The sequence below is a fragment of the Malania oleifera genome, chromosome 4 (genome assembly GCF_029873635.1).
Source record: "Malania oleifera isolate guangnan ecotype guangnan chromosome 4, ASM2987363v1, whole genome shotgun sequence".
Classification (NCBI taxonomy): Eukaryota; Viridiplantae; Streptophyta; class Magnoliopsida; order Santalales; family Ximeniaceae; genus Malania; species Malania oleifera.
The window spans coordinates 39,640,252-39,665,379 of NC_080420.1; the positions used below are offsets into that span (position 1 = coordinate 39,640,252).

The 25,128-nt window shown below is 34.2% G+C and overlaps 1 long non-coding RNA gene and 1 pseudogene across 1 annotated transcript; one reads left to right on the top strand and one right to left on the bottom strand.

The window, feature by feature from the left end:
* Nucleotides 1-5,477: 5,477 nt before the first annotated feature.
* Nucleotides 5,478-24,021, top strand: LOC131153620 (uncharacterized). Its single transcript, XR_009136282.1, has 5 exons — nt 5,478-5,904; nt 6,002-6,060; nt 6,895-6,953; nt 7,061-7,120; nt 23,282-24,021. It is a non-coding gene; the product is annotated as an uncharacterized LOC131153620 (long non-coding RNA).
* On the bottom strand, nt 17,769-23,732 carry LOC131153619 (E3 ubiquitin-protein ligase ORTHRUS 2-like; annotated as a pseudogene).
* Nucleotides 24,022-25,128: the final 1,107 nt, after the last annotated feature.

The window sequence follows — 25,128 nt, forward strand, 5'->3', positions numbered from 1 at the left end:
GGGAAAAATCATAGTCATGCTTCCGCTCCATGATAGGTTGTGCGGCTCGAAGACTAGACTTAACCCTGTTCAGCCCTTTAGAGTTAAATCAAGCACATTCTACAGTCTGTAGGTCTAATTGGCTATTCCCATACTGGTCCAGTCTCCAATGGGACACGACCCAACACAATCGACCAACCTATCTCCACACTTTATTTAAGACGTGTGGGTGCACTAGCGCTACGATGCATATCTGCAATAGTACTGTGCCCTTTTCTGGTCCATCGGAGTTCTCAAGCCATACATTGTAATCTAACATTACCAAACACATGAAAAATATATTATATCACATTTTAATTCTTAATGCATTTTCAGTATTTCTTGCGTCTCACAAATATATCATAGTTCAACACAAAAATTTCATTTTACTCATGCCACACAATTTAACAACATATATTCATACGTTCACTGAAAATAAGCCAACCCATAATCATCATTAATATACTAAAAATATACATTTACTTTCTTACACAGTTAACCAGAAAATCTGCCATTTTAACTTTCCATCTTCATAAATAATATCTAGTAGCACGACCCTAGGCTCAGAAATTTACAATTCAAACGGTTGGCTTTACAGAACTCACATGAAAATCATATACATACATACATAATATTTCCATTTTTCACCGATTATTTTCTCAAAAATCCTGATTTAATATATTCCCATTACCTGATTTCATGAACTACGCCAGTAGGAACCCTAAAATGATGCCTGTGGCGCTCACCCAAACCCTGAATCCAAATCCCTAGTTTAATCAGATAAACCCAAAATAACTTATTATTTCAACATTTTCTCAACCTAAAAACCTTGAATAAATATTTAAAACCGCAAAATTAGGAATCCCAACCCTTACCTCAACTTTGGAGCAATTCCTAAAAAGTCCAGTTTAGATATCTGCTCCTAGATGTGTTGAGAATCTCCCCTAAAACACCGTATTGGTTTCCGTTTATTGATTCGAGTTGAATCCTTGGTGGAATTATACAAGGAAGGCAGAGAGAGGTGTTTTATAGAGAGAAAAACGAAGAAGAAACGAATTTCTTCGCACACAAGCAACCTTAGGTATTTTTATACATGATGTCACCACGTGGCTTCGTTGACGAGAAGATCGGTGTTGGCTTACAAGGCTTAACATCTTGTTTTGATGCTAACAAACAAGTAGAACTTAACATGCTTTGGTTAAGTGATTTATTTTCAGGATTCAATGATGAATGCAAGATTAAAAAATTCATGAAAGCTTGTACTTCAAAGAAGGATGATTACATCAAAGCTTGAGGCATGGATTAAAACTTTAAGATCATGAGAGCATGAGGATTAAAGAGAACTTGACGAAAGATCAAAGAAAGATGAAGCAAGCATAAAAGCCTCAAGGAATTCAAGCAATGAAAATTCGAAAGAGTCTAGGAAATTTCATGTAAGTACTTCAAAAAATTTCAATAGGGATGCATGAAGCCCTTAGGTAAATTTATTGGACCTAGATACCTTTGAACATACTTGGAAAATATTTTTATAAGGTAAAAAAAAATTGTTTCAAAAAGGTTAGAATCATTTTTGGAATGAAAAGCACCAAAAAGAGGATTTCTCAAATGCTGTTAATTTTTCTACATCCGCATTGATGTACATTTTTCTCTATCAAAAGTATTTATTTTAAAATGTGTTCAACATGAAAGTTTTGGGATTTTTTCTTAGCTTTCATTTTACACTAAGATCATCAAATTTGGAGTTATATAGAAAAGGTTATGACCAAAATACTGAAGGGTGCTCAAAGTTGACAGCATGACAGACGATTGTCAAAAACTTGACAGACGATTGCCAGTGCACTTTGAGGCATCTGTGTGGGTTTGGACAGCCGACTGCCACCTTTCTGCCCCTTTAATTTAACTAGATAGACGACTGCCACAAATGGACAATCTATTGCCATGCGGCTGTTTTGATTTTTTTTTATAATGGTCAAATTTTTAAAAGAGGTTGCTTGGGGCTCCAAATTTGTAAAAACTTGGGGAATACTCCAAGACACTTGGGGTTCAAGTTATACAATTTTTAAAGTCTATAAATAAGCCTCAAAGATCATTGAATCAAGGCACCAAGAATTCAAATTCTAAAAAAATTCAAAGTCTCTCTCAAATTGCTCTCAAATTCTTAAAGCTGTCTCTTGCTCTCAAGCTCACATATTGTGCACGAATTCAATTGAGATTTTGTTGATCATCTTCCAGAGGAATTGTGCTACAAATTCTAAATCTTTCAATCATTGAAAGAATTAATCGGTGATATATTTCCTTGAGCTTCAAGTTATATTCCATATTGTGATTTACTTTGAAGTATATTAGTTGTGCTGTAATTGTTGTACTAACCAGCTCTTTGAGGACCAAGTTTTTTGTACACATCTATTTGATTTGTATCTTGTAGATTGATGATTCCAAGGGTTGTTTGGATCGTGGGCTAAGCAAGGGGATATTGCTTAGAGAGGCAGGCTCTAGCCTAGTTAAGAAGTGACCGGATGAGGGGATATTGTTTGGAGAAGGCGGGCTCTTGCCTTAACCAAGGAGTGTTGTAAAGGTTTGTTCTGCTCGTTAAAGGAACAGGTTTAGTGAATTCTTTGGTGGTTTACCAAAGGCGAGGACGTAGGCTAGGTATAAGCTAAACCTCGTAAAAATCTCTGTCTCACTCTTTCTTTCCCTACTCTTTATTTTCACTACATATTTAAATTGCGTGGATGGTTTAAATTGGAAATCATATATACTACGTATATTTGGAAATCAAATAAACTTGAAGTCTGATTTTGATTTGGGTTTCGGAAACCGAAAGGGAGTACGTTGGTTAAACCATATTTTGCGGAAATCATACGGGAGTACGTTACTTGGTTAAATAACCCAAAGATAAATTAACTAAGAGTTTATTTTGATTTTGAATATTGGGAAAAGTGTTGGATTCTATATTACACATCATATTAAAGAAGCAAATCCATTCATACAGGGCTTTATATCAGCAAGCATAACATTTCATATATACAGGGCTTAATTCAATTTTATATCCAAGGCTGATAACATAAGTTATATTGTGATTAAATGGTTTAAAGTTTGATATTGAGTGGTTTGTGTTTATATTCCAAAGAGTGCTAAATCTTCCATTAATCAAATAGTGTTGCAGTTAACTTATACTTGACAAATCATTTGGTTGTTTGGTTTAAACATTGTGTTTGATTGCTTTGGTTGAATGATTGATTACTTGTTTGGCTGAGCAATAGTGTTGTTGATTAGATAAAAGAATTTAAATTCTTTTGTGATTAAAGAGTTAAACACACAAGTTACGAATTGGTTAAAAGAAATAAAAGAAGTTTAAGAATTCTCAAAAGGAATTAAAAGAAAATTTTTAAATCCAATTCACCCCCCTCTTCGGACTACACCTTACTTTTTAATAGGGTTCGTTAACGAACCACAAGGAAATTCATCGACGAGAAGATGCATTCGTCGACGAAACCTAAAATTTGAAATTCACACACTCAGGATCTTTTCGTCGACGAGGGACTGAACTTCGTCGACGATCTCTAGAAGATCACTTGTTAACGAAGACATGAGATTCGTCAACGAGGTCTATTGTTTTTTCCTTTTAAATTTTTTCTTTTCCCCTTATTATTTATTTATCTATTTTATTTATTATCTTTCCTAATTATTTTAATAGTTATAATTTTTCATGTCTCTACACTTTGGTAGTTTTTAAAAACATATAGGGGGTAGAGTGTCATATTCAAAAAACCTAGGGGGTGTTACTAAATTTTACCCTTTAATTAATAATTACAACATCAACCATGCATTAAGTTAATTGAGTGGAGCATTGATAACAATTTTTTTTCTTTAGTAAAGTTTAAATTTCTAAGCATCAAACATAAAGTATACATTTTTAAGATTCGATACAATAAAACAATTCCTAAATCTAATTTTTATTATTGGGCTAGAATTCATAATAGTATACCAATGCGGGTATTGATGTTGGCTCTTTTACGTGGACAAGCAAACCCCTTTTGTGGAGCATAAGAAGAATTCACCAATCAAAATTCAAATATTAATGTCTCCTCGTAATATAAATGCATTGGGCTTGCCCAAGGCCAAAAAGGCTTTACAAAGTATTAAACTCAATAAAAACTCATCAAGAAAAGATAACTGGCTAGGTTTGGGTGACCAAGTCAATTTATCGGTCAATTGAACCTACAAAAACCAAAAAACTTCTCAAACTAACTAATCAATCCATATAAAAACAAATCATTAACTATCTAGACTAGGATCCTTCCATACTGAAAGCATTGGGAAATTGTTGTACATCAATCTGAACGCGTGAAACTGAATTCTTAATTTATCAAGAAGGGGATTATGGGACTAGTCATATCCTCCCTTGATTTTATGCTCCTTAGGGAAGTCATAAGGACTTATCCAAGTTAAAATCTAAGTGATTAAAAAATTGTGTTGCATGAATTACATATGTTCAACCCCATCAATAACTCAATTGAATGTATATGACAAACATCTTGCAATGAATTGCTTTTTTTTTTTTGGAAAATGTGAATTGTGGATTTTTCAATTCAGTCTTGGATGGCTATTATTTGTGCCAATTAATTAAGGTTGTCACACCCTGAACCTGCCAAGTGCCAATCCTTGATTTATTAGGAAGGAAGTCATGGGACCAATCACATCCTCCCTTGATTTGACGTTGCTTGGGAAAGTCTGAAGGGCTTATCCAGGATAAATTCCAAGTGATAAAAAGCCCCAAATATTAAATTTTTTGTTGCATGAATTGCAAATATTCAATTCAGTCAATAACTCGATTGATTAATGTATAAGATGACAAGCATTTTGCAATGATTTACTTATTTCTTTTGGAAAATGTAAATTGTGGAATTTTAATTGATTAAGGCCTTGTATGAAACTAGAAAAATATTGAAAAAAAAAAAGAAAACATGAGAGAAACTTACTTTTTTCATATTTGATTATCAAAGAAAGTGAGAAAAGAAATATCAAAAGTAAATTTGTTATCATATCAAAATAAATTTTTATTTTTAATAGTATTTCATATAGAAAAAAAAATATAATAGAAAATAAACTTTCTCCTTTTTTTCTTTTTAAATTAATAAAGTTCTTGATACCAACATATCCTATTAGTTTTTTTAATTTTCCACTTCATGTAATAAATTTTTTAAAAAATAATATTTAGATTGCAAGTTCATTATTTATATTGAAAATGACACTGAAAATGGGTATGTCATAAAATAATAGAATCAGACAAAAATGACGCGTAAGATATAAGAAAATTCATGTGATATCATTTGTTGCATATTGGACAAATAAGAACACGTAAGAGATAAGAAAATTCACATGGTATCATTCATTGCAGTTCCTAAGAAACGTTACAGAGCCATTATAAAATCATTGCATCCATAGCCAAACGAGGCACTCGAGTCGGTTTTAGGCTTTGCATTTTGTACTATCTTTCGCTCTTTAGGGTTTAGAAACTACATTGGCACTCAAGTCGGCTTTAGGCTTGACATTTCGTACTATCTTTTGCTCTCTAGGGTTTTGAAACTACATTTCTAAGCTAGATCTACTATTCTTTTGCAATAAATTAATGCTGAAGTTCAATCCCCAAATCAAGAAGTTCTTCTTCTTCATCTTTTTCTTCTTGTTAGCTTTTATTAGAGTCTAAAACCAGGAGTTCAAAATATTGGAGCCTCTAAAACACAATTGACTTGATTGTGATCAAGTCAAAATCCTTTTTTTTGGGTTCTATTTTATGTTTTTCCACATTGATTCCATCTTGATTTATGTAAGAGATTAGTGATTTTGGATCGTTCAAAACATGATCGACTCAATTGAGGTCAAGTATGGCTCTCTCTCTCTCCCCCCCTTTCTTTTCTTTTCTTTTTTATATTTTTTCTATCATTTCCTGTTGATTAATATGACTTTTAACTTTGATTAGAGCTTGAAATCAAGGCTTCAAAGGAATGGAGTCTAGAAAACACGATCTACTTGATTTTGGTAAGTTTAACTTCTTTTTCTATTTTTAATTTTGTTGTTTTGATTTTCTGTTGATTTATATAGAAATTATCCTTCTAAAGTAGGTGTGTGTGTGTGTGTGTGTGTGTGTGTGTGTGTGTGTTGTTTTTGTTGTTGTTGTTGTTGTTTTTTTTTTTAAGAACGTGTAAGAGATAAGAAATTCACATGATATCATTCATTGCAGTTCCTAAGAAACGTTATAGAGCCATTATAAGATCATTGCATCCATAGCCAGACAAGGCACTCGATTCGATTTTAGGCTTTGCATTTTGTACTATCTTTTGCTCTCTAGGGTTTAGAAACTACATTAATTGGCATTCGAGTCGGCTTTAGGCTTGACATTTTGTACTATCTTTCGCTCTCTAGGGTTTAGACACTGCATTTCAAAGCTAGATCTACTATTCTTTTGCAATAAATTAATCCCGAAGTTCAATCCCCAAATCAAGAACTTCTTCTTCTTCTTCTTCTTCTTCTTCTTCTTCTTCTTCTTCTTCTTTGCTTTTATTATAGTCTAAAATCAGGAGTTCGAAAGATTAGAGCCTTTAAAAGACAATCGACTTGATTGTGATAAACTCGAAATCGTTTTTTTTTTTTTTCTATTTTATGTTTTTACACATTGATTCCATCTTGATTTATGTAAGAGATTAGTGATTTTGGAGGGTTCAAAATATGATCTACTTAATTGAGGTATAGTATGTCTCTCTCTCTCTCTCTCTCTCTCTCTCTCTCCCCCCCCCCCCCCCCACCCCCTTTTTTCTTTTTTTAGATTTTTTCTATCATTTCCTCTTGATTAATACAACTTTTTGCTTTGATTAGAGCTTGACACCAAGGCTTCAAAGGAATGGAGTCTAGAAAACACCATCTACTTGATTGTGGTAAAGTTAGCTTCCTTTTTCTATTTTTGGTTTTGTGGTTTTGATTTCCTCTTAATTTATATAGAAATTATCCTTCTAAAGTAGGTATGTGTGTGTGTTTTTTAAAGGTTTTTAAGCAGGATAAATTTATATAGAGATCAAGAATCTATTTGGATACTAGAAGCAAGGTACATAGAAATTTTTTTTCTTTCATCATGTTTATGTTATCCCTTTGTGCACCCAGTTGTCCTTTTATATATGTATATATATATATATATATATATATATATATATATATATGTTTATTCTTTCCCTTTATTTTAAAATTATTTTCTGATTATATTTTAGAATTGGCCTTTAAATTTAAAATGAACTCATGTTATTTATATTTCACATGTAGATGACTGAAATTTTGTACAAATCATTTTAATTAAAAGCATGTGTAAATTTGTATATTTTAAAACTTGGCTTCCCTTATACATAAAGAGGTTTTGTGTACGCAATATATGCTTCTCGCAATATACACTCGCAACCATCACAGGTAAGCATTTACTACCATTTGCATAACATAATGAGTTTAAGTCTTGTTTAGTTGCCGAAGATATTTTTTATTTTCATTTTCAATTTTTCAAAGAATAACAAAAATGTCATCTTGTATTTCTAAAGTTTTCTTATACAAGTTTTGGAAAACTAGAAATCAATGTGATATTTTTTTCCATTTCTTGAAAATTGAAAATAGAAAGTAATTATTTTCACAATTAAATAAGGTTTAATCATGTAATGTAGACATGCTGGGATAGTAAGACAGCTGCACGTAAGTTAGAAATGAAGAACAAGATAGCCCTCCCAATAATTTATTTGCAGTATCTCATTATATATATATATATATATTTAAACATTTGATCAGAGGACTACTCTTCGTTTGTATGCTTATTTCCACTAAGATCTCCTCCATTGGCATCCAAAAATGTGTGTTCGAGAGGGAGAAAAAAGCATTAGGCATAGATTACAAATAAGAATATATATATATATATATATATATATATATATATATATATATATATACTTGCTTTTTAGTGATGAATCTAGTATACTAATATTTGCTTTTTAGTGATGGATCAAAATTGATCACTAATAAAAAAGCATAAAAAAATATTATTGATTCATGCATATCTGTCATTAACTATCTTAAAATAAAATTTATGTTGGCTTTATTAGCAACATATACAAACATATTACTAATTAATAGTTTAAAAATTGTCACAAAAACAATAGTGTTGTAATTCCTAGTTATAGGAAGTCTTGGGTTCAATTGGTTAATTTGTTTCAGCATCCTCCCAAACTCAAAAAATTCTTTGACAGTTTGAGTGAAATCCTTCCCTATAATGCTCCAGGATTTCTTAAAGAAAAACCCAGCAAGTAGCCATCTAGAGTTAACCACTGCCTTATCAAGTTTGCACTAGACTCTTCCATTTTTCCATATTAGAAAGCAACCAGATAAATTAAGATCTGACAGCCCTGTAACATTGAAACACTCATTGATGTCTTTAGTTTCATAATATGTAGCAGGCATACCATTCTTCTTCTCATCAGCAGACAACACACTATTAAAATCTCCTATGACAGGCCAGGGGTCTATATTTCGAAGACTAACCTGAACAAGGTCCTGCCATAGGGTTCTCCTAGCAACAATGGTATGGAAACCATAAACAAAGCTCAAGGCAAACCTGTTACAAGTGACTAAACATATAGCATTACAGTGAATTACCTAGGCATTCATATCAATAACCTTCAAGTGGATTTTCTGTGAATTCCAGAGCACCAATTCTGAGTTTTTTCCCGTTTTATTATTAAAAATAAATAAAATATCAAATAATACTCTGATTGGGAAAAATTTTCCCAAAATAATGCTCACGTAATCTCGCAGCTTGATGCTGCGAGATTTAAACTATTGGGCCGCTGGAAAGACGACGTGTGGCAAGGAGAGAACCAAATCTCGCAGCTCCAAGCTGTGAGATTTAAAGAGAGCAGCCAGTGGGATGTTGATGCGTGGCACATAAGGGAGAAAATCTCGCAGCTTGATTTAAAGGGAGAAGCCAGCGTCACCTTCCCGCTGATTGAGTTATGCAGGGAACTTACCTGGATGCTGCTGGAGGTGGGTAGTCAGATACAAGTTGCTACGAGGGGGAGAAGGCTAGAATGCGACGGCGATAGAAAAGGATACGAGCAGCATGGGAAACGGCGCCGGCAAGGATGGTGAGCGACGACGGCGGTAAGGGGTGTTGGCGACGGTGGCGGCAAGGACTGGTTCTGCTTCAAGAGGTGTTGCAGGGTAAGGATGGGGAGGTTGCCGGAGGTGGTGATGCGTGGTGGTTGTGTCGGTTTTTTGGTGCGATCCGGAGTTGATAACGACGACGATGACGGTGACGATGGTTGCCAAAGTTGTTTGCAGTTGTGTGGTGTCGTGGCCGGATCTGCTGGTTCGTCGCGTGAGGTGGTGAAGTTGCCGCAAGAGAGGTTGGGCGAGTGGAGCAGGGGGTTGTGGTAGTGCTCGTGATCGCGGCTGCGGAGCAGAGAGCAGCAGCGGCGGCTATTGTTGCTGCGAGTTTCCGAGAGGAGTAGGTTGTCGTCGGAGTTGCAGAGGCTTGAACTGACGGCGTTGGTGATGGCGAGGTTTGGCTCCTTTAAATCTCGCAGCTTGGTGCTGCGAAATTTGCTCCCCTCCGCCACGTGTCACCTTCCCGTTGGCTGTTCGGTTTAAATCTTACAGCACCAAGCTGCAAGATTTTCTTCCCTCTGTGCCACGCGTCACCTTCCCAGTGGCCCATCAGTTTCAATCTCGCAGTATCAAGCTGTGAGATTACGTAAGCATTAATTTGGGAAATTTTTTCCCAATCAGAGTATTATTTGATATTTTATTTATTTTTAATAATAAAACGGTAAAAAACTCCCAACTTTCTTCTTGGCCTGTGATGACAAAAGTTGTTCACCTACTTCCAGACTCTGAATTTTTTATTCATCAACCCCTATAGACTAGAATCTGAAAGCTTTGTTTCCACGAGGATATCTTCATGAGGTAGGTAAGGGGTTAGACCCCCCTTCCTGTCAACCTAGATATTGGCCCTGTTCTCTCTCATTTTCTTTTTAATTTTCACTTGCACAAATTATTCACCTTGTACTCTTCCTATCTCTTTTTGGATCTTGGGATCATTGGCCACTGCTTTGCCCTTGTCTTTCACTAGCCCTTCTCCCAAACCATCCCTAGCTTGAACAGGAAGGACAATAGTTTTTCTCCCTCCACTGTCCTTCATATTCCCACACCCTGCTACTTCTAGGTCACTGACTTCCTTAGAATCATTGCATAAATCAACCATGCTATTATCTTTTGCTAGGTTTTCTTTCCCTCCTGTAACCTCCCCACTGTGAGAAGCCTTACCACCTTCAACCAAATTATCCCCTCCGTGGGATTGGGTAGCATCAGGTTTTGAGGGTTGTTCCTTTTCCCCTTCCTTCCCAGTAGTGATTATATTAGGTCCTGCTCCTCTTTTCTTAACTACAACATCTGCTCCATTGTCTTTTATAGGTTTACATTGCCCTTCTAAATGCCCTATGGCTTTGCAACACTTACAATATTTAAGCAGATTTTTGAAAGTCACCTCCTGCAAAATCATCTGGCAACCAGAACTTGACTGTGTGTCATCAACTGTTTCGATATATTGATCTCCACCAGGACTCTAGCATAAGAGAGTCTTTCTTTATTTGTTGTTAATTTATCTACAAAGAGGGGTCTGCCCAGTTTAGAACATACCCTCCCCAAAGCCATAGGTGTCCACAATTCTAACGGCAAATTCCTAACTTGAATCCAAACTGGAGCACATTACTCATATCCTCTTCTTTATCAAACTTGAAGATAATCCATCCATTTTGAAGATTAATCACTTCAGCCTTCACTCTCCAAGATTTAACTAATGAATTCAGGCCTCACTTGCCAGGGTGTTTCCCAGCGAAATATCCCACCAAGAATTTGTTACAAGTCCCATCAGGGTCCATCATATCAGCAACTTGTATCTTTGCCCCAGCACCATCAGATTCAAATGCTGGAATGACTCCACAGCTCTGATGTTGTACGTTGTTTGCAAATAGTTTAACCCATGGAACTGTTTGATTGTTCTTCGTAAAGGTCCTGGACTCAGGGTTCATTTGTTTCTGCCTATTGTTACCATCAGGCAACATCACCTTAGTGTTCAGGGGTAAACCTTCACAAACATATTCAACCCCATCCGTGGCCTCCATAGCCTCACTAGTCTCCTTAGCACCCAAGGTTTCCAAAACAGTGGGTCACTCATCATTATCCCAAGATGTGCTCTTGACAACCAACTTACCAAAGTTATCCCCCTCCATCTACGAACACCTGTTTTCAGTTAACCCCATTTCTTCTACATTTTTTTTCATTCAACACCATAGGAACCTTCTTCATTGTCATTTCCATTTGCATTCTATGACTGCTTTCCTCCTTCGACCTGCAAGAGGAAGGACTCACAGCTATTCCCAGCTTTTTCTAGAGTTCATCAAGAAGGACCGAAGGCTATTGCATGTCCCTCATTCTCCTTGATCTTTTTGGATCACCTCTCCCGAGAGTCTCGCGAACTCTGCAAATATTTCATGATGCTTCTTTTTAATCCACACACCTTTCTTTCCTCCTTTAATCTCGATAAACTTCAAGGCATCATCAACTTCCTTCTTCAAATCAGACTCCATCTTGGATTTTCCATGTGCCCTAGTCGCAATTTTGTGACCCATGAACACGCCGAAAATTCAAATGTCAAATCTATGGGTGAGCGGGAAAAGGGGCAAATGGGTGAGAGAGCACTCGAGCACCACTAGAGGCTAGGAAGAACCCCTTGGCCAACTCCAATAGTGCAAATCCAGCAATAGTAACCAAGCAATCAATGGAAGAACCAAAGCAAGAAGATGAACAAGCCCCAAATCCGTGCATCCCTAGAGAGGGATGAGACAAAAGGGATTCCTCTCCCTTCTTCTGTTTTTGATTTGCCTTGAATACCTCTCTAGGCAGTTGACGACTCTAGAGGAAACTTCAAAGTTCAAATATCACCCAAGGCATGGACAGTTGAAAATCACACACCTTGCTTTGCTGATGATTTGATATTGTTCTCAAGAGGTGACCCTATTTCTCTTAAATTACTTATGAATTGTTTAGGCAAATTTATAGAGTGCATAGGGTTGACTGTGAATAACCTAAAATCCAACATGATGTATATTGGAATAAAGGATAATGATTTGGAGGAAATTATAAATATCAGAGAGTTTCAAGAAGGGGAATTTCCTTTCAGGTACTTGGGATTCCTCTTGCAACATCTAGATTAAACAAAATGCACTACTCCCCTTTAATTAATAGGATTTTGAGTCTCTTCAGTGGATGGCCAGGACACACCATTTCATGTACAAGTAAATTGGAACTGATGTTATTCAAGGTATTGAGTGCTTTTGGCTTGTAATATTTCCTATCCCATATTCAGTTCTGGAGCATGTTATAAAACTCTACAGGTCCTTCCTTTCGGGATGAAGGAAGAGACCTCTTGTTGCTTGGAGGGAGATTTGTCTTCCTAAAAATGAAGGTGGTTTGGGTGTGGTTGATCTAAAATCTTGGAATAAGGCCCTCTTTACTCGTGCAATGTGGAACATCGAGGAAAAGAATGACTCTTTATGGTCAAAGTGGGTACACCAAATTTACCTAAAAGGGTCTTGTTTTTGGGAGGTGACAACAAAACATTATGACTACCCTTTATTTAAGAAGATGGTAGAGATAAAAAAAAAAAAATCACGTCTTGCTAAATTGTGGTGATCAGAAGGCTGCAAAGAGTATGTTGAATCAGTGGGTAATTGATAGATAGATCAATTCATCTCAAGTATGCAAATTTTGGAAGGGAAGCTTTGTACGGTGGCACAAAGACGTATGGAAGAGTGGTTGTACACCTAAGCATGCATTAATTGTGTGGCTAGGAGGTCTGAAGGGCTCGTTTAAGTTAAAATTCCAAGTGATAAGAAAAAAAAAAAAAAAACTTTAGTACTGTTAATATTCGTGCAAAGATAAAAGCTTTTAGTAAAAAAAAAAAACAACCAATATTATTAGTTACCTATGAAAAGTGTCAATAATAATAGAGTAATAGCAGCAATTTTGAAAAGTTTCTCTAATGAGTATTGGTGGAAATTTTAGAAAACTTCAATAATATTCTTTCGTTAATAGTACTTTTACATGTGTCACTGCTAATTTCAGCACTATAAATCTATATTTTCTCCTCTCTTTTTTTTCTTTTTTGTCGTGCAACCACTCTCTTAGTCTCTCGCATGTGTGTCCTACACATGGACACACAACTTGTTAACCGATGTTGGTAGAGATCTTAGAGCAAACTAAGCATCAAATGAGGAACAATCATCTATTAGGTGTTATGACTTATGAAATAGTGCAAAGTTGCCACAAAGGGCATCCTATTCATGAGAAAAAATTGGTCCTTCCACCAAGCCCTCTCAATATCGAATGAAAATACTTCAAATAGTGGATCTCACCATATTATATGTGGATCCTTTCATGTAAGACCCATATTTTCATTGGACGAGAGGACCTAATTAATAGGAGGACCACACTAGCCTTCCCTCTAGTTCTGTTAGAGGATCTAACTTTTTTTCTTCATTCAATAGATTAAAAAAAGTTTTCCCCAACTACATTCCAATAATAGATGCTTAGACCATGTTAAGTTATACAAAATAGTTTTATTTATTTTCAAATTTCAAAAATTACAACAAAAATACCACTTGATTTTCTAGTTTTCAAAATGTGTACCCAAAAAAATAGAAAGCTAGAAATAAATGGTGCTTTCTATACTTGTTTAAAATTGAAAAATAAAAATAAAGAAGAAACTAGTTTCTATAAATGAAAATAACCTTAACTTCTTTACTATGCAAAAGATATCAAATCTCAACAATGCAATAATTTTGATCATGGAAAATGTATGTAATAAGGAATGGACATTGCATGCATTAATTTTTCTTCTAGGTGAATAATGAGAAAGACCTGTAATGGGTGGTCCCTTCATGTATGATTTGGAACCCTCCAATCACAAGATATTGTATCAGTGTTTGACCCACTAAAGTGATATGGGGCCTACATTATTGGAACCCACTCCAAGTAATACCTCTTAGTTGTATGAGTCCAAATGCTAATGTGACATCTTGTGATTGGATGATTCCAAATCTTATATGGAGAGACCACTCCTTATAAGTCTTTCTCTATTATATCTTGAAATGCGCATCTTGCTACGATGATATATTTGACTGGTCGTGACGTCCCAAAGGTTCGATCTTCTACTAGAAAGACGCATTTCGAGCTATTTCAACATGGATTGAGAGTTTAGGATTTAATGGTTTTCAAGATTGATTTTAAGGAGTTGCCACAAACCTATATTATTTTGGGTGTAATTAGAACACCATGATTTTAATAGTTTGGTTTGTGTTACTAATTAGGGATTGAGAGTTTGGTTATATAAGGAAAAGGTATTAGCATCTCCTACATACCTGTCTAATGGACGGTACCTAACTAACCTAAAAGTATTTAAAAAGTTAACTAATTATAACTCAAATTCTTTCCTACTTCATTATTGACTTTGTACCAAATAGAAGTCAATGTTTTCTTTTTAAAGATATATGTAAGACATAATATTGTGGTAAATTATTTAAGTAACAAATTTTGTTTTTTAAATCCTAGGAACTCATGCACAAAACAAAGAGGCTCTATATTTTAACTTTAGAAGTATGCACAATACATAAATTCAAGAATTTGTTTTATTTAAGTAATTATATTAATTATTTTATCATTATTGAGAAGTACAAGCATAGGATACAAAATATCTCTAATTTTTGTTTATAAAGGTATGCACAATACATAACCTTACATGTTGGATTCTCAGAATGTTTATTCCTTTGATATGATGAATTTTCATTTTCATGTATCTTAATCATTTAAAATTTGAGAAAGCCTACTCAAGATAAATTTGAGAAAGCCTACTCAAGATAGAACATTCTTTTAATTTCAATTTACCATGGGTATGCACAAGATATGAACCTTTAAAGATATCTTTTAGAAACTTAGAATTCTCCCTTGGTTTTACATGTTTCATTCAATTTTTTTTTTAATATGTACTTTTGTAGAACCTTTTCATCATGGAATCTAAATTTTATAGTCGATTCAATATTTAATGGCTTTCTAATATTTATTTTATTTAAAATTTCCCCCAAATTTAATACTTTAAATTTTATTTTATTATCTTTTATTTAAAAGAAATTGTTTTAAAAATGGTTCACATTGGTTAACCGAATAAACCATGGTTGAATGGTTCAACTAGTCAACCTATATAAACAAAACTATGCATACAAAGCTTAACCTTAGCTGCACTCCTTACTCTCTTCTCCTCGTATCTATGGTTGTTGCTTCAACCTCGTAACCATTTCCATGAGTCATCGTCATAGATCTTCACAACTCTATTAGTCACCAATAAATACTAACTTTGTCTTCTTCTTCGGGTATCAACTCTAGATCCTAGATATTGTACAAATCCCTAACCTTATCCACACAAAATATTGACCTATTTAGACCCTTTTCTATGGAGATCCAACTTCCATTTCCACCTTGAACCCTAGTTTCTTCTTTTATTAGTCATCATATGGCATACACTTGTTGTGAGTCCTTGTTCACCACAAACACCACCACCGAATCGTTATTACAACCACTACGACTAAGAATCAATGTCCTAGAGTGTCATCAATTTGCATCGAAGCTACCACCCCTAGCAAGCATGGATTTTCAGATCAATGAGTTAAAATTTTTTTTTCTTTCTCTGCCTCAATTTCTATTCTCTTTCTCTCTCTCTCTCTCTCTCTCTCTCTCTCTCTCTCTCTCTCTCTCTCTCTCTCTCTCTCTCTCTCTCTCTCTCTCTATGTTTAGGTTTATTCTTCTCATAATTACTAACTATTGATTCGTTTTATTCTCAAATTTAGTTCCCTCTCTCTAAATTTCTTAATGCGCTCTGCTATTGTCCTTTATTTTTTCAAAAACCACCACCATTGGTAGCAATCCTTCATGCAAACTTACCATGGACCCCTGATTCTACAATAAGGTTTGATTTTCTCACATCCGTGTTGATGTTGTGATTATGTTAGAAAAATATTAAGTTCATAGTACCATTAACTATCTAACTACCCAAACTGTCAAACTATTTACAAATATAATAACTGCCTTTATATTCATTGGTGGGCCCTTTTAAATTTTTTAGCATATATTTTGTTTACATGTATAATCTGTAGATGCATTCTAAATCCTGCCTAAGCACCCGTTTATCCCAGCTAACTCCCATTTTAAAATTTATGCATGCACCCTTTTAACCACCATGTTCGAATCAGCACAACCATCACCATGGCCACCATCTGCAACACCATAAATAAATATTGTGATGCCAAATTCCATATGATTATGTTTGAATGATAAAGCCAAACATAAGCAGAATGCAAAGGTATTCCAATTATTTTTTTTCCCGAGGAGGAGAAAGGTTGCTGGATGTCGAAGAAAACTTCACCACATTAGTAGGAGACAAGTGGGTGATGGAATTCAGGGAAAATAAGGCAAACAAAATCTTAATATTTCTAGCTTGAGATAAGCTTCTCAAAGGTTTGGCTTTATACTTAATTCTCATTTCATAAGATGATCTTCCTCGCATCTTACTTAACTTTTAATTTAAGTGGAAGCATTACTTAAATGTAGCTCCCTCATCATGCCTTTCATTTTATTGTAATGGTGGCCAAATATGGTATGTTTCTATAGTTTTTGTGGCTCCTAGGTGTTTAATTATGCAGTGTCCCATTGTCATATCTAAAGAAAGGTGATGACTTTCCACTTACTATTGCTTGTTTTCATATCTTTCTAAGGGTTGCCACAAAGGTGTCTTTGCTTGTCATACTTTCAAGAGAAAATGAACATGTGCAAGTAGGAGAACAATATAAGCACAAGGAATATCATGAAATGCCCATCTTGCCTAGATGACATATCTAAATTTATAAAATGTCTCCGGGTATGATTGGCAAATCTATTAAACTTCCATTTTTATAAGGATGAGGCATGCCTGTGCATGTCTTCAGTGTACGTCTCATGTTAGATTCTTCTCTCATGTTTGGTTCAACATAGAATTGAAATCAAAATTATATTATAGTGTTTGATGTGTATATATATAGACACTACAAAAAACAAAAGATTATTAGTGACGGTTTGAAACGGTCACTAATAAGGGCAAATCGTCACTAATACTTATTAGCGACAACTTAGAACGTGACAGTTTCAAATTGGTTACTAAAATGGTGGTGACAACTAACTATTAGTGATGTTATTTAAAACTGTTACTAATAATGGAGTAATAGTGACTATTTCCTTCTTTCACTAAAAGCCTAAGACTGTCGCTATAACATGCACATTTTCTTAACTAAAAATCGTCACTAAAAGTCCAACTATTACTGACGGTTTCAAAACAGTCTCTAAAAGTCATACTATTAGTGATGGTTTGTAAATCTGCCACTAATAGTCTAATTTTTAGTAATGATTTTCAAACCATCACTAATTGTACCATTTTTAGTGATAATTTTAAAACCACCACTAATACTCACTAGTGATACAATTAGTGATGGTTGTAGAACCGTCACAAAAAAGTTTTTTTTTTTTTTTTTAATTATCCCTTAACTCCTATCAAAACTTGTAATTATATTTCTACACACATAATATTGAACCATAATTAATGAAAAATTCATAAATTGTTCAAAATTCATATACAAATTGTTCGGAAACATCATATACATGATCTGTTCGGATAACAAAAAATATAGAAAAAAAAAAAAAACTGCATTCAATTGTAGTGCTCGACATTGTCCTCATCTTCTTGTGACAGCCCGCAAACTCGACAAAGTAGTAATTACAAAAAAAATTAGTATACATTTTTTGAATATATATGTACGTACTATAAGTAAAAATGATTTGATAGCAAATTGATCGAACATGGTTAAAAACTCCAGGGGATGAGTTTTTGGGTACCATCAGCTCTAGCACATTGAGCTCAATGTCACGAACGTGTCGGGATCGACCCTACTCTGTTTGGACCTCATATACCCGACTTGGACACCTGAGTGCTTAAATCCATTAAGTGTGTTAAGTTTTTATTATATTCTAACTTTACTTCTAAGTGTGCAAAAAGCTCTTGGAGAGGAGTTTTTGGGCACTGTAAGCTTTGACACGTCGAACTCAATGTCACAGACGTGTTGGGACTAATCCAACTGGGTTTAGACCTTAAATGCCCGACTTAGACACCTAAATGCTTAAATCTACAAAGTTTGTTAAATTTGTTTGTATTCTAACTTGTCTTCTTTTGATTATTCACTATTAAATTCTACCATTACATATTTGTAATTAATGATATTAATAATTGATATGTTATTTTATTTTAAGACTATAACTAATATAATAGATTAATAATCATACTACAATTATATCATAGTACTTTTATAATTTACTACTATTTTATTATTTTTAGCATTTGAGGCATAACAAGAAAGTACTTCAATTTCATTTCAGCATTTTTATCATCTTTGACTATTCCCTCCCCAGAGGCTTCGCAAGCACTCACCTTGCTTTTTCCTGCTTGTGATTTTATGGAGCTTTGATTATAGTTGGAGGTGGAATGAGCCCTTTCGCTTCCTCCAAACACCCAAAATTAAGAAAGAATGTTTATCCCTCTCCGGTAATTTCATCTGAGCTCTCCTCCATGCTATCAATTCCATCACCTAATGACTCAGTCGTTTCCTTTGCCACTTTAACCCTCCTCTTAAGCGATTCAATTACACCCATCAATTCTCTATTAACCTATCAAAGGAGCACATCAATCTTTAAGGGAAAGTAGCATCTTCCTTTGTGAAATGGAAGTTTTAATAGGATTTTCAGCCATACCTGTGGATTTGTTAGAAAGTCTGATATATCATTTGAGAAAAATGGGCATTTCATAATATTCTTTTGTGCTCGTAACGTCCTTCTACCTTCACATGTTCTTTGCCTCATGAAAGTTTGACCAGCAAAGACACCCTCCAGACAACCCTTGCAGAAGTTATGAGCACAGGGGGTAGTAAGTGGGAGAGTCATCACCTTTCTGCAGATATGACAGCTAAACTCTACATATTTGAATAGCCACAAGAGACAAAAACCTTAGAAACATACCATGTTTGGACACAATCATAGTAAAATGAAAAGCCATGATGGGGAAGCTAGATTTATGTAATGCTTCCATATGAAAAAAAAAAGTCAATATATAGAAGATCAACTTGCAAAATGAAAAATTAGATACAAAACTAAACCTTTTAGAAGTTTATCTTGAGCTATATATTCAGGCTTTGTTCGCTTTCTTTTCCTTGAATTGCCACCATCCACTTGTCTCCTACTACGTGGTGGAGCTCTCTTCCACATCCAGCAGCATTTCTCTTCTTGAGAAACAAAACTTGAATGCCTTAGCAAACTCTAACATCAAAGGCATTCAACCTAAACATCTTGGAAGAAAATATTATAGACATAGAAATTGAGAGAAGTAGAATTCAACTTCCAATCATATTTCCTAGAGAGGCAAAACCTAGTACATAATATATGAATAATCTCTATTTTTTCCTCTAATGTTATAAGAAATGAGGGTGCACTAGAAGCAACAGCCAAACCAGAAAAAGAGATAAGAAGTTTTAGTAGAAAATAAAAATATGATTTGCTCACATCATAATCCCAAGAAGGATTTCCCTTCCTTTTAGTTATATCAGTTTCACCCTTTAAGTCATCAATTTCTAGAAAAGGTCTTGGACGGTCTCCATGTTCATCACTACAAAACAACAAAAAGGTTTAACAAAAGAAAGAAAATTATTTTATGTTGTAATAAGAGATGATAATAAAAACCTTGTCCATGGAGCAGGCTCATTATCACATCGAACAAAAAGATATCTGCACATTATAAAACCCTGATAGAGAAAAATTTAGTAAAAGAATGCATTTATCAAGAACACATCCCAAAAAAAATTTCTTAATGCCCCACCTGCATCCCTACTTTTTGCCAACATTTCTCAATCCTGTATATACCATCATAGAGAAACCCTCTTTCTGGAGCATAAGAAGAATGCTTCACCTTGTGTGACCTGACAATCAAAACCGGGTAATGTATTTGAATAGATCCATAAGACTTTGAAAAAGTCACAATATTCTTGTCTTATAAACCATAATTATTCAACTTGAAAAGCAAATGTATATCTCGCAAGATCTTGTTATAAATTGTCTTCTTCTTTGGAAAATCTAGACTGCAAATTTGCTAAATATATCACAACTGTAGTTGGTATTTAGACATATTGATTGAAAGTTTCTTTCTTTGTCTAAGCTTAAATTATCATATTTAGAATTTAAATTGCCTACAATCATGTAACTTGTCAGAAAAGGATCTATGTAACCAAACCCACCTAATAGGGCTTAAAACTTTTGTTGTATTTTTTATATTAAAAATTGGTTGTTACATAATAGAATTGACCAAAATGATGCATATGGTATAAGAAAATACACATGGTGTGATTTGGTTGACAAAATTTATAAAGCCATTATATAGTCATCGTGAGACAAAACACTAACAAAATTTATAAAGCCATTATATAGTCATCGTGAGACAAAACACTTAAGTCATCCTAATATATTTTGGAGGCATGGTTTTTTTCACCCACTTTTTGCTCTTTAAAGTATTGAAGCTACGTTTCTAAACTAGATCTAATCTTTTGTGACAAAATTGAAATTCAAGCCTAAAATAAAGACCTTGGAGAATTTAAGCCTCCAAGACACAATCTATTAGGCAGTGATAAAGGAGAAATCATACAGGGGACCTCCTACTCCACGTGTTTATGTGTCTATGTCCTAAATTATACACTTATTGAATATGGGTCTAACATTTAAAATACAAGCACATAGATATGTGGAGTTGGAGGTCCCCTCTATAATTTTTTATGATAAAGTGTGACTTTTTTTCCCCTCTTTTTTGGTGTTTTTGCTCTGATGAGAGCTCGTAGTCAAGTTCTCAAAACATGGAATCCTTCAAAACAAGATCTATTTAGTTGTGGTAAAATCTAACTTTTTTCCTCTCTTTTTTTCCGCTCATTTTTCTTTATTTGATTATTAGTTTATTTTCCTTTGATTTCATCTAGATTCATGTTTGGAGTTAGCTTTCTAACCTAGAAAATCTAGAGATTAAAAATGAAGCTCAAAGCTTTTGAGGGCTGCCTTACATGCAAATACCTTTCTTTTAGTATATTTTAGTTAGTTTGAGCTTCAGTCATGAATCAATAGTTTTGATAGAAAATTATTTTTATCATATTTTTCTTTACTTTTTTTTTATAGGTTTTTCCCTTCTATAAAATTTAAGTTTTTATTTAAAATATGTTTGCTGGATATTAACTCATGTAGAATCTGCTTCATGTGATATACATCTACAATGGTCACAATCATCATAACATCAATCATTGGTACTTGATACCTTTTTGCAAAGTAAAAGGAAGTTGAGGGATTTTTAGTTGTGTAATTTTATTTTTTTTATTTTTAATTTTCTAATTAATTACAAAACACCACCTTGTTTTCAAATTTTTTGAAGTTTCTTATAAAAGAGTGAAAAATTAGAAAACAATGTGACATTTTTGTAATTATTTAAAATTGAAAATGAAAAATGAAATTTATATTCTACAGCTAAAAAGACACCAAGCATTTAATGTTGGCAATTAGAGATGGTAAGACATAGTTGCATGCCATCTAAGAACAAAGAAATTTGTTAACCCACCTCAAAACTCGAACTGGATAGCCTTCTCGACAACTTACTCATAATGCCTCATTAAATCTCCCAAACCCTTGATCGGAAGTTTGCTCCTTGTTTGTTCTTTTATTGCCACTAAGGTCTCTTCCACCACTGTCCAACAAGTTGTATTTGTTATAGAGAAAAAAAGACAGAGATTGAAAATACAAAAAAGTAGAAGATGGACATTCCTATGCACATAGATTGCCAATACAGGCATACAGTTCCATATAAAGTAAGTGTCCAGTACATGTAACAATTGTAAATACTATGGGTAAGACTCAAGAGCTCTATTTGGTAAGTTACCCATTTTTTGAAGATTTTATTTTAAATATGTGTAAATCGAGCTAGTCTCGTGTGACAACTTATATATTTGCATAAGCTAAATCATGATTCAAAACAAAGAATTGATAACATTGCTAAGTGCTAAGAATATACCTTCCTATGTATAAGAACAACTCGCCGTGGTCCTCATCATCTTCATAGCCTCCAGAAAGTACCACTGACTGAGCACCATAATTGGACTGCCCAGCGATACCTCCAACTGGAGGTCGATGGACTCCCCATTGTCTACAATCAAGACGGCAGTCCCAGGACTCACCCACTAGCACACCTTGATTTCTCGTTGGATCATTCTCTGCTAGAATAGGACCAAAATGATCAGGTGGCACTGTGACAAAGATCTTTCCACTACAAGCATTAGCCTTCCCAAGTTTTTTTGCTCGCTCTGTTGTGTATGCTTTATCTGGACGATTTTGATTAACGACATGATGGATGACACTTTGTGGACCAAGTGTCGTAGTAGATTTTGATTGTTTTGCCATTCAAATGGCAATAACAAGCATAGAGTTGATTCTTGGTTGAGTTGCAATCTTGGTTGGTATTTCAGCACGACAATTTGCACAGTTGTGCTTCCCTTGCCCAATCCACCTTTTGAAGCATCTCAAGCAAAAATTATGTCCGCAAGGAATCTGAAATGAAAAATAAGTGGGTTTTGCATTTAAGATTGATTTATGATCTATTAACTTAGTGCTGCCAAAAGGTGAACCATAATCAAACATGATAATTAAATGTTGTCCACTGTTCAAATAAAGTAAGCACAAATAATCCCTCTAATGAATACTGGGGAAAATATTGTGTTGTTTTTCTAAGTGTAAACTGAAAATCAGTAATGGATCTGACATTTACTTTCTTCAAATTGAAGTTCAAAGATTCATATGAAGGAAATCAATTAAGTAGCAGCGAAAATTGTCTACCATCTATAGAACATAAGCCAGATTTGACAAAGACGAGTAGCAAAATTCAAAATAAGTAGACAAAATCATTTTTTGAATTTAAACCATACTTGGGAAATAGAATTGAGCAATAAAATTAAAACCATGAAACATACTGTTGCAGGTCTCTCCGGCATCTACATGCAAAACGAGCAGTTCAAATTATCATGAAAAATATCAAGAATCTTGTTGCTTTTGTTCTTCCTTTCCTCCTTCTCGACTTCCAATGACCCTAAGCCACCACTCACAAGCTATTGTCGTTTCTGGGCCTTCTCTTGCTCGGAGAGTGATCGGTTAGACTTGATCACCCGAATCATTGTGATCAGGTCGCCGCTAGGTGACTTGGCTTCGACACAAACTAGTGCCAGATTGGGATCGGCGGGAAGGGAGCAACAGTCGGGGCACTCCCACCGAAGAGCATCGGCTAGCATTTGGGGATGAAGGAGGGAAAGACATTGCACATGCCAGGGAGTGGCACATGTCTGGCAAGCGAGGATGTCCTCAAGCGACGGCTTCTCCTCGCAGATCATGCAAATGTCGTTGCCATCGTAGGGGAGTTCTCTATCATGTGCCATGGGAGCAAACGATAAGCAGGGATGTTCAAGGATGGTGATTGCGAGTAATTAGCTAAGTAGGGTTTGATGGGAAATACAAAACTGCATGTGATTATTATATATACTATTGCGACAGTGGTGATGAATGAAGATGAGGACAAGAGGTGGAGATTTGGAAAAATATATAAGGTTTTTTGTTTTTATTTTTCTTCTTTTTTCCTATTTAACTTTTTTTAAAAATTTTTATTTTATTTAGGTGACATTTACAATGCATTATCATTGATAAGATGTGAACAAAGTGTGAACGCAAGATGGACCATTTTTTTTAAAATAAAAAATGCTTTTGTTTTTGTTTTAAAAAATAAATGGAAAATGTATTTCCTGCCTTGAAAACTTGTGTTGGGGAGGTAGGTGAGGTGGTTAATTCATGGTTATTCAGATGCTACCGCTCCGGCTCCAAATCCGTCCATTTATTACATTTATTGTGCATCATCATATGATAACATGTGATCACGAAGCAATGACTAGTACATATATCCTTCTTGACCTTTAATAATTAAATCCATAAAAAAAAATCAAGTCAAAATTAGGGCTCATTAACTTACCAAATAATAATTAGCATCTTCAAAAAAAAATGTTATAATTATTATATTTCAAAAATTATTTAAGATTGTAAATTCACAAATTTTCCATTGAAAATTACTCTATTTATACTATATATGATGAAGTATTGTGTGGTAAATAATCAACACGACATTTTTCCCCTTCCCTTTTTTTTTTTTTTTTTTTCCTTTTTTCGCATTTATTTAGACCCCTTTTCATGTGAGTGGCTCACTCATTATCTCTCTCTCTCTCTCTTCTGAGCCTAGTACACACGAGGTCATTCTAATTTTCTTGCATACATTAAGATTATAAATTTAATTCAAATTAAAATATTTTAATATATATATATATATATATATATATATATATATATATATAGATCATGTTATGTTTACATTTGCATCATTACAATTATCAAATTAATTTAAATTATTGTAAATTATATATATGCCTACAATATTTCTTTTTTTGGAATATACATTATCAAGATATTATATTTGTTTCAAAATATTTGAATAAAACCTAGATAGTTACTTTATTTTAAAAAAATTATATTTAATTTTTTATCAAGCATTGAAATTTCATGAAAACAAAGATTTCTTTTATATTTTAGGGATTGCTTTTAGGTTTTAGTAAATTTTTAGGGTTTTAATGGAGGTTGTGCTTATTTCTAGTTGAATTTATCATGGAATTGAATTTAATGTGAATTGTGTCAACAATTTAATACTAATTATGGTGGTCATTGGATCTATTTTAATGAAAGAGTTTGACTGATGTCTAAGTGGTTAAAGGTTTAAAGCCATGCTATTTTGAA